Source organism: Oncorhynchus kisutch, linkage group LG8 (assembly GCF_002021735.2).
Source record: "Oncorhynchus kisutch isolate 150728-3 linkage group LG8, Okis_V2, whole genome shotgun sequence".
NCBI lineage: Eukaryota > Metazoa > Chordata > Actinopteri > Salmoniformes > Salmonidae > Oncorhynchus > Oncorhynchus kisutch.
This window is the reverse complement of record NC_034181.2, coordinates 12,417,275-12,428,296: the sequence shown is the minus strand read 5'-3', so window position 1 is coordinate 12,428,296 and position 11,022 is coordinate 12,417,275.

The window sequence follows — 11,022 nt, the reverse complement described above, 5'->3', positions numbered from 1 at the left end:
AGACATTAGCTCACACATAAGTCAATAATTCAACGTTCCCTTTGAATGCAAATATAATCACACCAGTGTGTTTGTTTTTCCATCAGGCTGATTGTGTTTTTATCATCAGGATGATTGTGTTTTTATCATCAGGCTGATTGTGTCGTAGGCCCATTGTTGTCACAGTTCTGAACAGGTATATCTGTTCTGTACCTGTTTGCACCTTATGTTTTGCTACAGTTCATTGACATGTTTTGCATTTCACAACAGATAGAATCCAGAAGGAAAGCTTGAATGAAAATGAAAAGCAGTGTAAAGATATCCAACCAGTCTAGGAGGGCGGTGTATCTGGAAATACAATTCTCTCTAGTTATTAGGACTTTAAGTCTTAAGTGGCTCACTACTGATAAATTGCTAATGCTAATCTGCTTTAAACTACTGTGATTGGTTTCTTTCAGTTTCCCTGGAGCAGATTGGCAACATCAACAAGAGATTCAGACAGCTGAGTAACAATGAGGAGACACTAAGGTATTGTCACCAACGCCCTCATACGGTCCACCAACGCCCTCATACAATCCACCAACACCCTCATACAGTCCACCAACGCCCTCATACAGTCCACCAACGCCCTCATACAGTCCACCAACGCCCTCATACAATCCACCAACGCCCTCATACAATCCGCCAACGCCCTCATACAATACACCAACACCCTCATACAATCCAACAACGCCCTCATACAATCCACCAACGCCCTCATACAATCCACCAACGCCCTCATACAGTCCATCAGCGCCCTCATACAATCCACCAACGCCCTCATACAATCCACCAACGCCCTCATACAATCCACCAACGCCCTCATACAATCCACAAACGCCCTCATACAATCCACCAACTCCCTCATACAATCCACCAACACCCTCATACAGTTCCCCAACACCCTAATACAGTCCACCAACGCCCTCATACGGTCCACCAACACCCTCACACGGTCCACCAACGCCCTCATACAGTCCACCAACGCGCTCATACGGTCCACCAACGCCCTCATACGGTCCACCAACGCCCTCATACGGTCCACCAACGCCCTCATACAATCCGCCAACACCCTCATACAATCCACCAACTCCCTCATACAATCCACCAACGCCCTCATACAGTTCCCCAACACCCTAATACAGTCCACCAACACCCTCACACGGTCCACCAATGCCCTCATACGGTCCACCAACGCCCTCATACGGTCCACCAACGCCCTCATACGGTCCACCAACGCCCTCATACGGTCCACCAACGCCCTCATACGGTCCACCAACGCCCTCATACAATACACCAACACCCTCATACAATCCAACAACGCCCTCATACAATCCACCAACGCCCTCATACAGTCCATCAGCGCCCTCATACAATCCAACAACGCCCTCATACAATCCACCAACGCCCTCATACAATCCACCAACGCCCTCATACAATCCAACAACGCCCTTATACAGTTCCCCAACACCCTAATACAGTCCACCAACACCCTCACACGGTCCACCAATGCCCTCATACGGTCCACCAACGCCCTCATACGGTCCACCAACGCCCTCATACGGTCCACCAACGCCCTCATACGGTCCACCAACGCCCTCATACGGTCCACCAACGCCCTCATACAGTCCACCAACGCCCTCATACAGTCCACCAACACCCTCATACAGTCCACCAACGCCCTCATACAGTCCACCAACGCCCTCATACAGTCCACCAACGCCCTCATACAATCCACCAACGCCCTCATACAATCCGCCAACGCCCTCATACAATACACCAACACCCTCATACAATCCAACAACGCCCTCATACAATCCACCAACGCCCTCATACAATCCACCAACGCCCTCATACAGTCCATCAGCGCCCTCATACAATCCACCAACGCCCTCATACAATCCACCAACGCCCTCATACAATCCACCAACGCCCTCATACAATCCACAAACGCCCTCATACAATCCACCAACTCCCTCATACAATCCACCAACACCCTCATACAGTTCCCCAACACCCTAATACAGTCCACCAACGCCCTCATACGGTCCACCAACACCCTCACACGGTCCACCAACGCCCTCATACAGTCCACCAACGCGCTCATACGGTCCACCAACGCCCTCATACGGTCCACCAACGCCCTCATACGGTCCACCAACGCCCTCATACAATCCGCCAACACCCTCATACAATCCACCAACTCCCTCATACAATCCACCAACGCCCTCATACAGTTCCCCAACACCCTAATACAGTCCACCAACACCCTCACACGGTCCACCAAAGCCCTCATACGGTCCACCAACGCCCTCATACGGTCCACCAACGCCCTCATACGGTCCACCAACGCCCTCATACGGTCCACCAACGCCCTCATACGGTCCACCAACGCCCTCATACAATACACCAACACCCTCATACAATCCAACAACGCCCTCATACAATCCACCAACGCCCTCATACAGTCCATCAGCGCCCTCATACAATCCAACAACGCCCTCATACAATCCACCAACGCCCTCATACAATCCACCAACGCCCTCATACAATCCAACAACGCCCTTATACAGTTCCCCAACACCCTAATACAGTCCACCAACACCCTCACACGGTCCACCAATGCCCTCATACGGTCCACCAACGCCCTCATACGGTCCACCAACGCCCTCATACGGTCCACCAACGCCCTCATACGGTCCACCAACGCCCTCATACGGTCCACCAACGCCCTCATACAGTCCACCAACGCCCTCATACAGTCCACCAACGCCCTCATACAGTCCACCAACGCCCTCATACAGTCCACCAAAACCCTCATACAATCCACCAACGCACTCATACAGTCCACCAACACCCTCATACAATCCACCAACGCCCTCATACAGTCCACCAACGCCCTCATGCAATCCACCAACGCCCTCATACGGTCCACCAACGGCCTCATAAGGTCCACCATGCCCTCATACGGTCCACCAACGCCCTCATACGGTCCACCAACGCCCTCATACGGTCCACCAACGCCCGCATACAATCCACCAACGCCCTCATACATTCCACCAACCCCCTCATACAATCCAACAACGCCCTCATACAGTTCCCCAACACCCTAATACGGTCCACCAACGCCCTCATACAGTCCACCAACGCCCTCATACAATCCACCAACGCCCTCATACAATTCCCCAACACCCTAATACAGTCCACCAACGCCCTCATACGGTCCACCAACGCCCTCACACGGTCCACCAACGCCCTCATACAGTCCACCAACGCCCTCATACAGTCCACCAACGCCCTCATACAGTCCACCAACACCCTCATACAATCCACCAACGCCCTCATACAATCCACCAACGCCCTCATACAATCCACCAACGCCCTCATACAATCCACCAACGCCCTCATACAATACACCAACACCCTCATACAATCCAACAACGCCCTCATACAATCCACCAACGCCCTCATACAGTCCATCAGCGCCCTCATACAATCCACCAACGCCCTCATACAATCCACCAACGCCCTCATACAATCCACCAACGCCCTCATACAATCCACCAACACCCTCATACAATCCAACAACGCCCTTATACAGTCCACCAACGCCCGGATACAGTCCACCAACGCCCTCATACAGTCCACCAACGCCCTCATACAGTCCACCAACGCCCTCATACAGTCCACCAACACCCACATACAATCCACCAACGCACTCATACAGTCCACCAACACCCTCATACAATCCACCAACGCCCTCATGCAATCCACCAACGCCCTCATACGGTCCACCAACGGCCTCATAAGTTCCACCATGCCCTCATACGGTCCACCAACGCCCTCATACGGTCCACCAACGCCCTCATACGGTCCACCAACGCCCTCATACAATCCACCAACGCCCTCATACATTCCACCAACCCCCTCATACAATCCACCAACGCCCTCATACAGTTCCCCAACACCCTAATACGGTCCACCAACGCCCTCATACAGTCCACCAACACCCTCATACAGTCCACCAACACCCTCATACGGTCCACCAATGCCCTCATACAGTTCCCCAACACCCTAATACAGTCCACCAACGCCCTCATACGATCCACCAACGCCCTCATACAGTTCCCCAACACCCTAATACGGTCCACCAACGCCCTCATACGGTCCACCAACACCCTCATACAGTCCACCAACACCCTCATACGGTCCACCAACGCCCTCATACGGTCCACCAACGCCCTCATACGGTCCACCAACGCCCTCATACGGTCCACCAACGCCCTCATACGGTCCACCAACATCCTCATACGGTCCACCAACGCCCTCATACGGTCCACCAATGCCCTCATACGGTCCACCAACGCCCTCATACGGTCCACCAACACCCTCATACGGTCCACCATGCCCTCATTCAGTCCACCAACGCCCTCATACAGTCCACCAACGCCCTCATACGTTCCACCAACGCCCTCATACAGTCCACCAACACCAACATATAGTCAGTCCATCATTGTCTGTTACCCATATCCATGTATTCATAACACATCACCTCTTCATTGAAAACAGTTTGAGTATTATTTACCTAAACTAATGGTACTATTCAATCAGATCCGCTTTAGCCGACATCCACATAGCGGTTGTTTTGGCAGTGTCGGAGGTGAAACTCTGTTAGAGCTGTCAAATCCACAAGCAGCTCCTGGCATTATAACTGAAGAGAACATGAGATGCCATATAAACTGATAGTTGGTAAATGGTAAATGTAAGTTGAACAGTAAGAATGGAGACCTTGACAATGCATGTGCTCCCACCTTTATACAGTGGGGCAAAGAAGTATTTAGTCAGCCACCAATTGTGCAAGTTCTCCCACTTAAAAAGATGAAAGAGGCCTGTAATTTTCATCATAGGTACACTTCAACTATGGCAGACAAAATGAGGGGAAAAAATCCAGAAAATCACATTGTAGGATTTTTTATGGATTTATTTGCAAATTATGGTGGAAAATAAGTATTTGGTCAATAACAAAAGTTTATCTCAATACTTTGTTATATACCCTTTGTTGGCAATGACAGAGGTCAAACGTTTTCTGTAAGGCTTCACAAGGTTTTCACACACTGTTGCTGGTATTTTGGCCCATTCCTCCATGCAGATCTGCTCTAGAGCAGTGATGTTTTGGGGCTGTTGCTGGGAAACACGGACTTTCAACTCCCTCCAAAGATTTTCTATGGGGTTGAGATCTGGAGACTGGCTAGGCCACTCCAGGACCTCTTGTTGTCAGAGACTTGTGTATAGGTGGCAGGGAAGTCAAGCGCAGGAGAGTCAAACGGAGTGTAAAATGGAGTCTTTTAATAAATGTCCAAGTAACATGCTCCATAACACTAATAAGAAAAATGAATATAAAACAAATATGGGTACGAAGACCCGTCGCGCACCTATACAAATAAACACTACACTGACAATAAACAATCTCTGACAAAGACATGAGGGGAAACAGAGGGTTAAATACACAACAGGTAATGGATGGGATTGAAAACAGGTGTGTGGGAAGACAAGACAAAACCAATGGAAAATGAAAAATGGATCGATGATGGCTAGAAGACCGGTGACGTCGACCGCCGAGCACCGCCCATTTCCTAATAATTGCTCCCACAGTTGATTTCTTCAAACCAAACTGCTTACCTATTGCAGATTCTGTCTTCCCAGCCTGGTGCAGGTCTACAATTTTGTTTCTGGTGTCCTTTGACAGCTCTTTGGTCTTTGCCATAGTGGTGTTTGGAGTGTGACTGTTTGAGGTTGTGGACAGGTGTCTTTTATACTGATAACAAGTTCAAACAGGTACCATTAATACAGGTAACGAGTGGAGGACAGAGGAAAGAAAGAAGAAGAAGTTACAAGTCTGTGAGAGCCAGAAATCTTGCTTGTTTGTAGGTGACCAAATACTTATTTTCCACCATAATTTGCAAATAAATTCATTAAAAATCCTACAATGGGATTTTGGGGATTTTTTTTCTCATTTTGTCTGTCATAGTTGAAGTGTACCTATGATGAAAATTACAGGCCTCTCTCACTTGCACAATTGGTGGCTGACTAAATACTTTTTTGCCCCACTGTAAATCTACACCTGCCTGCACGGAGTCGCATTATGATAAATCTCATGCAGCCTTGTTTATAAGTTTGAACACTTGAATGTGAGATGTAATCTATACCTCGATTAGGCCGATAGAAATCCTCATCATTTTGTTTAATTATTTTAAATGTGAGTGTCATTATTTCTATATCGCCCACACTTTCTCCTTCTGAACTAATATTAGTGGGATGAGTGTGGCTTCGTGACAATGAACAAGAGCAGCTGCTCAGCAGTTCCACCTCCGACACCTCCAAAACATCAGCTATGCGGGTGTCGGCTATCGTCGGTTAACGCATGATCTGATTGAATCTAGGCCTAAAATAGTGCCTGCTAAGTCCTCTTGAATGTGTTGCATTGTGGGTATTTATGTTATGGCCACACATAGACATAGGCACACACACACACACACACACAATCACTCATCATTGGCAGGTTGCCTTGCATAGTTACATAGTGATAGATTGCACATGCGTTCCCTTTAGAAAAAGAGGGAGTGTGCAAGTATTTATTTTTGATATTCTGTACTGTACTGAATTTAAATAATATGTATTGACAGAGCAATAACCTTGACCTTTAGAAAAAAAGACGCCCTTTAACTTTGATTAATAGAGGTAAATAACTATTATATCATGTTTTCTGTTTTGCTGTTGACTTGTTACTAACGTATTGTCATATCATGTTTCTTCTGCAGTCGAGAGGATTTGGCCAGCATCCCTGCTCTAGATAACAATCCAATCCGGGCTCAAATTATTAATGCATTCTTTGATAAAAGGTGAGTATATAGCCAAAGTGTAATATGGAAAATATCCTCCGACACATTGGTGGTGGCTGGCTCCGGGTTAAGTGGGTATTGTGTCAAGAAGCAGTACAGCTTGGTTGGGTTGTGTTTCGGAGGACACACGGCTCTCGACCTTCGCCTCTCCCGAGTCCGTACGGGAGTTGCAGTGATGAGACAAGACTGTAACTACAAATTCGATACCACGAAATTGGGGAGAAAAATAGGTAAAAAATATATAAAATAAAAAACAATATTGAAATCACTCATGCAATACATCTTTACTGCCATTGACTGTTATAACCAAGTTATTACACATAGACAAGAGTTTTGTTCATGAAGTAATCAGTGATGCTGTGAAGGCTTTAGTCGTGAAGCATGTTCAGCACATGGCAGTCAGTAAATTGCCATGTAACTGTGACTCTATGCCTCTCTAATTGTTTGGTTGAACCAAACTGAACCCTGCCCTCACTGGTGAGCCTGGTTTAACCAGCTAAATGCCTCCTCTGTATCCTGATACAGAAACCTCCACCAGAATGAGACGGGTACAGTCCAGGAGATTGGCTTTGAGGAGTTCCTTATGGTGATGACTCACTTCCGCCCAGCAGCCATGGGCCTAACGGAGGAGGAGAGAGAGAACCTGAGGAGGGAGAAACTACGATGTGAGTTTGGTTTGGTGATGAGTAAAGTAAGATTGTCTAAGACTTGGGTTAGTACCCTGGGCTAATGCCTAGGCTTTAACTCAGTGAGCTAACGTGGTCTTGAGTCATGCAGAAGAAATGGGTTTGATACTAAGTCAACACCAAGATTTATAATTGAAGAAAAATAACATATTCTGAGTTTCTATTCTAAGGGCTATTCTTCAAGCGTAGAATTCTAACAAAGTTTCAGTTCAGTAATCATACTCTTGTCTAGAATCTAAATACGGCCTAAAGTGCACCAGCCAGTCTGTCTTGATCCTCATAATCATGGCTGAATCTCAGAGGCAAATAGTTTTCTAATCGTTCATTAGAGTCATTAGAGCCATTAGAGTCATATCCTTCCCCTGAACAATGATAGTAAGAGACCCTTAACTTAAGTTACACTATATTTGGGGAGAAAATATTTGGTAAAAAACATACTGTTTAGCTTGTTCCTCTTTATTGTCTCTTCAGTTCTGTTCAACATGCATGACACAGACAGCGACGGCACCATCAACCTGGAGGAGTACAGACGGGTAACACCTCCCTTTACTTCTCTCTCCTCACCATAGTCCTCCAGGCCCAGGGCCTGTATTCGCAAAGGGCCCGATTCAGACTTGGGAAATGTACGCCTTTCCTACACACTTCTCAGTAGTTGGTATTCACCTTGTGCTGGTGCGTAACAGGCTTTGCAGGCATGGTTCCCTTGGCGCACTGAATTCATATAATTCAACTGCTGAAAACCCCTCCCACTTGCTAGCCAACAGATTTTCTCGTGGAGTTTACATTCAATATGTTTTTCAGTAAATTTATCTGAAGCCATCCCTTTGAATTTAGTGTAGGCCTATCTTTAATTAGAATTTAGTGTAGGCCTATCTTTAATTAGAATTTAGTGTAGGCCTATCTTTAATTTGAATTTAGTGTAGGCCTATCTTTAATTTGAATTTAGTGTAGGCCTATCTTTAATTTGAATTTAGTGTAGGCCTATCTTTAATTTGAATTTAGTGTAGGCCTATCTTTAATTTGAATTTTGTGTAGGCCTATCTTTAATTTGAATTTTCTTGACAGACTGGAGAGAAGGGTTCAGAATATTAGGGATCAATTAATGAAAGCCATCTAAATATATGCATATTCATCTCTGTTTCAGAACCAATTGGTAGATTTAAAAATACTCTGATCTTGTATATTATTTAGGGTTAGGAAAGTATTTATGAATAAAATAAAATAAAATACAGTTGTTTGATTCATCCTGAAAGTGACCATATTCAATTGTTCAATCCATGACATATTGTAAGGTGAGAACAGTGTACAGTAGGGGTTGAACAGTAGTCCTAGAAATATACCCTAATAATCATGGAACTGTGATGAAAATGGTCCTGTCGTTACGGCTTACTCATTTACCCAGCTCTTATCAATAGTTCTTATCAATCTGTAAATTGCAGTGCATGGAGAATGGTGTTATTTCCATCAGAAAAAAATTAAGTTGATGTTGTTCCACTTGGAGCCGACAGGTTTCTCGCCCTTATTCACTGTTTCAGCGCATGTAAAGGTGGGATTTAAGTCAAGGTCAGAATCCGGTGTATCTGTAGACACCACAGCCAAACCTTCATTTATTTGATCACCACCCCAAACGAACAGCAGGGTGAATAGCATGCTATTCTCATGCTTAAGATCAAGGTCAGTATACTCATAGAGAGAAAAGTGCATATAAGGGACTTTCCATTTACTGGTGTGTTTAACTCGGGTCGGAATTCCCCCCAAAGTGTCTCAGAGAAGTAGTGCTGATGTAACATCAGGTCCCCCTGTCCACATAGTAATCTTTTACATTAGGATCTAAAACGCAATACTGATCCTGTCAGCACTCCTATCCCTGTGACGCTTTGTGATGGACGGTTTATCATTGACCATTTTAGTATAAATTGAGTTTATTCCAATATTCACGGCAGCTTTAAAGCTGAATTGCGTGTACATCAGAAATTCAAGATAACACAATAAATGAATAAATGTTTTATGGACCATTGTGCTGTTTTCTATCTAGGTGGTGGAGGAGCTCCTATCTAAGGCTGGCACTATCGGACAGGAAACCGCCAAAGCCATCGCAGACGCTGCCATGCTGGAAGTGGCAAGCACTACCAGGGGCAAAATGGTAACGGGGTTATCACTAACACTGCTTTATTGTACTACTGATCAAATAGTTGATGAAGTAGATATATGAGTAAGATATGCTGATAGCGCGATTAATTACAGTGAACCACACCTTATTTTGAAGTGCAAAGTACTGTTCTACTGTGTACTGCTTCGTGTCGTGCCTAAGAACAGGTCATCATGCCATATTGCTTGAATTTTGTTACTTTGTTTTTCAGGAACCTGATGAATTCTATGAAGGAATCACTTTTGAAAATTTTCTACAGGTATGGTGTTACTGTGTACCGCACAAGATATTCAAATAGTCTGTTTCATTAAAAAAAGGAAATGCCATTTCACTATGAGTTATACAAACACAAGCTATTAAAACAGTGACATTTGGTGTCTTTAAATTCTGGTATACTTTATATACAGTATACTTTCAATACTGTATACTTGATATACTTTATGCTGTTTACTTTATATAATGTATACTTTATTCTGTTTACTTTATATACTGTTTACTTTATATACTGTTTATTTATTTATATACTGTACTGTATACTTTATATACTGTTTATTTATTTATATACTGTACTGTATACTTTATATACTGTTTACTTTATATACTGTTTATTTATTTATATACTGTACTGTATACTTTATATACTGTTTACTTTATATAATGTGTACTTTATACTGTTTATTTATATACTGTACTGTATACTTTATATACTGTATACTGCCATATCAGTCTTATATTCCACTACCCTTTCTCCCCTCAGATTCTAAACACCTTCGATATTGAGACGAGGATGCATGTTCGCTTCTTACACATGGACACTGCAACCTTGCGATGTGGAAAATCTAAATGAGCCTTGGTCTCCTTTAAGAGACATTGTTATGGTACTGCTGTTTTTTGTTGAATTAGTCTCTTCCGTCTTCCTCTGTAATAAAGCCAAATACTTTTCATATGCACTAAAGTGTAATTAAATACCTTTCATATGCACTAATATTTAAATACAATTAATATGCACTAATGTTTTCATACTTTTAATTATTAATGGGAAATTATTATCAGAATAATACATTGTGATACATGACATGTAAATGCACAATATTATCTACATATACCCCCCTCAGCCTTCATACCACCCCCCTCATGTCAATGTTGTGTTTACAGTGCTAACATTTTGAGTGCCTAGATGTTCACATGACCTGTTATGTGGATCACTTCTGAGGATCAGAGTTGGCAATGGCATCCAGGGTCACTATTGTTCTGGCTCACATTCAGAGCC